General features: G+C 41.1%; 1 protein-coding gene and 1 long non-coding RNA gene across 2 annotated transcripts in view; one reads left to right on the top strand and one right to left on the bottom strand.

The window, feature by feature from the left end:
* Positions 1-819, top strand: part of LOC109304649 — a 7552-nt gene extending 6733 nt beyond the window's left edge. Inside the window, exons 2-3 of the long non-coding RNA XR_002099438.1 lie at positions 409-411; positions 733-819. This is a non-coding gene — a long non-coding RNA (uncharacterized LOC109304649). The remainder of the gene's footprint in view (positions 1-408; positions 412-732) is intronic.
* XKR4 (XK related 4) overlaps positions 1-4477 on the bottom strand; it is a 145743-nt gene that overhangs the window by 132594 nt on the left and 8672 nt on the right. The window lies entirely within an intron of this gene.

The following is a 4477-nucleotide window of genomic DNA, read 5'->3' as shown; positions in this document are numbered from 1 at the left end:
GTACCAGAGGGCTAGGAAAGGGCCAACATAGTGCCCATCTTTTAAAAAGACAAAAAGGACCCAGAGAATTACAGACAGGTTAGCCTTAGCTCAATACTGGAGCATATCCTAAAGAAGGCCATTTGAAAGCATCTGGAGGAGGAAAGAAAATCACAAGCAGCCAGCATGGATTTTTGAAAAACATATTGTGTCAAACAAAATTTATCTTCTTCTTTGACAAAGTAACTGCTTGGGTGGATAAAGAGAATGCTGTGGACTTGACTTAATGAATCTGAACTTCAGCAAGTCTTCTGGCAAGGCTCCACCAGACCTTCTCATAAACAACCTGGAGAAACGTGGGCTGGATCAAACTACTACAAGGTAGATAGAAAACTGGCTCAATCGTCATAAAGGGTCATTAATTATTAGCAGGTCCTTGGCAGAATGGCAGGAAGTTTAGAGTGGAGTCCCACAGGGGTCTATCTTTGGCCTGATGATGTTCAACGTGTTTATTATTGATTTGTATGCTGGCATAGAAAGCTTCTTCAGCAATTTTTTCTTCAGTATGAAACTGGGAAGGACTGCGAACACAATGGAGGATGCAAGCACAATTCAGAAAGATCCTGACAGATTGGAAAGTTGGACTAGAGCTAACAGGATGAAGTTCAATGTGGACAAATGCAAGGTGCTGCACCTCATGAGGAATAATCAAAAACATAAATATAAAATGGGTGACACCAGGCTGGATGAAAGCACTATGGAAAAGGACTTGGGAGTCTTGGTAGATCACAGACACAGTATGAGTGTGTTGTGTGATACAGCTGCACAAAAAACAGATGTGGTTTTGGGATGCATCAACAGAAGCATTAAGTACAAGATATGGGAGATGACAGCACCTCTCTACTCAGCTTCATTTGGCGTACTGTGTCCAGTTCTGGGCTCCACATTTCAAAATGGACATGGAGAAGTTAGAGAGGGTCAAGAGATGGGCAACACGATGGAAAATGAGTCATATGGGGAGAGGTTGAAGGAGTTCAGCTTATGGAAAAGGCTCTTAAGAAGAGACAGGACAGCAGTCTTCAACTACTTGAAGGGCCGTGATAAAGAAGAGAGAAAACACATTTTCCCTCTTGCTGCAGAGAGGAGGATGTCGACTGATGGCTTGAAGTTGCAGCAAAGTAAGTTAAGAATAGATATGAGGAAAAAAATCTTCACTGTTAAAAGAGTGAGTGCACGGAATAGACTGCCTATGGTAATTGTGGACTCTCCATCACTTGAGGTGTTCAAGAAAAGGTTGGACAGCCACTGGTTGGGGATGATTTAGGGGTAACTATGTTTATGTTCTGTTATGGGTATTTCCCATGCTTCTGGGTTTTGCTGGTTCCCACCTCCTTTCCCTGCCCCCTTCCTCCTTTCTGCTACAGGTGTCAGGGTATTTTTAAGCCTTTCCAGAGGCCTTGGGTGCTGCCTACAGCCAAGGCTGGAGACTGATTGGGGTGTGCCATTGCTGCTGTGGGGACTTAGAGCTGGAAGTTTCTGGATAGAGGGTCTTGTCCCTCCACTCAGGGTAAGACTGATGGTCATTCTTGGGGCCAGGAAGGAAATTTACCCCATGGTCAGATTGGTATGGACTGTGGGGGGGTTTTCTTCCTCTGGGTCCCAGGTAGCAGGGGTTGTGGCTTGCTACCTGGGATCTCTTGAGCATATATTGACAACATTTAATAGAAACAGGACTTTGGCTGCCATAGTTCCCCTGCTTTACCTGTGGCAGGTTAAGGTGTTAGGTCTGTGTTTTGTCAGGGCTGACAGTAGTCACATACGGCATTTAGATTATGGATTGTATAGAATGATTTGGATAGAGATGATCCTGCCTCAGACATGGGGCTGGATTAGATGACCTCTGGGGATCCCTTCCAGCCCTACTTCTTTATGATTCTATGGACTTTAATCCCTTAAATTGTATTTATTTCAGAAAATGGACTGAATACATGAAAAAAGTTAAAATTCCCATTTTAAATAGCTCTGAGAATGTTCAGCGACAAGAACAAAAGCAATTAGAAGTATACTGCATATTCATTACAAACACTACATATTCATGAGCTGAAGATGTTACTAAGCTAGTCCAGCAAGGTGCTAAGCCAATAAAAGAATGGCAACAGCTAATTTTGAATCCAACCAAGCATGAAGGAAATAGATTTTCCTTCTTCCATGGAGTTATGGTAAAGACAATTATAAAAACATTCTGAATTAGGCAAGTAACTTGCTTTCTCTGCTCCTGTTCTCGACTTTATAGCACTCACCATAGCTGAAACTGTTCAGTGGTTGCTGCTTGCTTACAGAAGAGTTCAAGGCAGAACAGAGAACAAAAGCAGCTGCAGTACTGTAACAAGCCGTAGCAACATGCATATTCAAATGACATCATATGACATCCAAATGACCAGAGCTTCAACATATTTTGGTGAGACAGGGTGCATCTACACTTTAATTAATGTGCAGTAACTATGGTGCATTAAGTTACCTGAATAACCAAGTACTAAATCAATGCACAGTAACTCACACTACTGTGCAGTAGTGCCAGTGTATGTGTTTTTTTGGACATTAACTGTGAAGTAGCCTAATACTACTGCACAGTAGCATATTAGCACAGTTTTTGCATGGGTACTGTGCAGTTTTTTGCTACTGTGCAGTTTTCTTAGGCTACTGAGCAGTTAGTGCCTCATGTAGATGCACCCACAGAGTTGGAAAGCATTGCAGAGGAATTTTATTTTAATTTTTCTTGCAATGTAATATTGAAATGCTATTATATTATGACATTAACGGCTTATCTTACTAAATACCAATTTTTTTTGGATTACATGTTTCTGGAGAGAAGAGGTGAGTTAGATTTTTTTAAGAAGAGAGAAATAGGAGGATTTCATTCAAATTATAAGAATTTTTTATATTCATTGGCTTCTACTCTCAGCACAACTCCGTGGATGGGTTCATTTTAAGTAACTGAATTAAAGACTTGCTTAAAATGGCTCACATTTTATCATTGAGAAATGTTTTGATTAGCCACAACATAATAAACAGGATCCGTTGATCCTTCTATATATTTTGTCTTTTGCCCATCTAAAAATGTTTTAGTTATCTTTGATATGCTATGGCAGAATTTTCTATTAATTTTAGAAAGTAAGGTACTTTTGTCCCCTCCAAGAGTAGGTAGGTGCACCCAAAAGGCAGTTAAAGTTTTCCAAAGAGAGGTTTACAAGAGATAGTAATGGTAAGAACCATTTGTATCACTTTCTGTTGTGTTTTTTATTTTTTGCCTGTTCATTAATAACAAGTATTGTGATAGTGTATGATTATGATTATTTTACTGGTCTTTAATCATGGTATTCTTGAAAGCATGGCAAAAAAGAAATGTGATCAAAATAGTGAGAGTCATATTCTTAAACTGTCTTCCAGAGAGAATTATTAAAATCTGACCTACTACTTTTACTAGACTATGAATTTATATCAATTATTTCTGTAAAACTGGTAGCCAACAACTTAAAACATTCTTTTCTACACCACAAGGGATTCACAGCAACACATGTGCTGCTGTGCTGAAGGGCATGTTGCAACTTTGAGTTCACCTCACAAAGCCTGACCACCTGTTGCAAAAGATGAAGGTGTGAAAGGAGTTCAGGTGAGATGGGAACCACATGTGTAAACTCTTCACATAGGGTCAGTGAGCTTGTGTGGTACTCTGTGATACTGTGGCTAGACCACCTTTGCAATATAGACACAAGCAGAGGCAGCAGCAGTTATCTGACTCTCAAACATGACAACAGGGCTAGGGAGAGAAGATACACGTTAACCAGTTTAAGTAATCAGAAACTGGTTTAAACCTGTAATATAACATATGTTTCATGCATATAAATCAGTTTCAAAAGAGCTGGAACTGGTTTAGGATAAACTTGGTTGAACGTAGTATCAGACTTAACCGATTTAGGTCAAACCAGTTTTTGAAACGTCTGTCCCAGACCCCTTCCTAATTTAAGTTAAATCAGAGTCCTCCAGCATCCCAGCATGCTTTCCAGCCCTGGGTTGGCCTTTGCTCTCTGCTCCAAAGAGCAGGGATGGCTCCGCTCCTCTGCTCCCTAGCTGAAGCAGTGAGGGTTGGCTTACTACCCCCCCCCAGAGGCAAATCCCAGCTGGGGCCTGGGGCCAGGAAGGGGGCTTAAACTCACCTTCCCTCAAGTACAGAGCTGCCCTGCCCTGATAAATTTAGTGCTGGCTGTGACTGTGGACTACAAATCCCAGAGGCACCTGGAAGCAGGAAGAGGAAGTGATGAGTAACCCTGTGAAGTCCTACTGATGTGATTCATTGGCTTATCAGTTCAAACTCGGCAACTTAAACTAACCTGCAAAGACTGAATCAGTTTAGCCTTGGGCTTTTTGACTGTCTGTACTTAGCCCTGATGTTTCTTTCTAATACTGTTCCTACAAACAACATTGCTCCATCCCTTACACA

Source organism: Gavialis gangeticus, unplaced genomic scaffold, assembly GCF_001723915.1.
Source record: "Gavialis gangeticus isolate Ggan-Ray unplaced genomic scaffold, GavGan_comp1, whole genome shotgun sequence".
Classification (NCBI taxonomy): domain Eukaryota; kingdom Metazoa; phylum Chordata; order Crocodylia; family Gavialidae; genus Gavialis; species Gavialis gangeticus.
The sequence above is the reverse complement of the archived record's forward strand: the minus strand, read 5'-3'. Positions and strand labels throughout refer to the sequence as shown.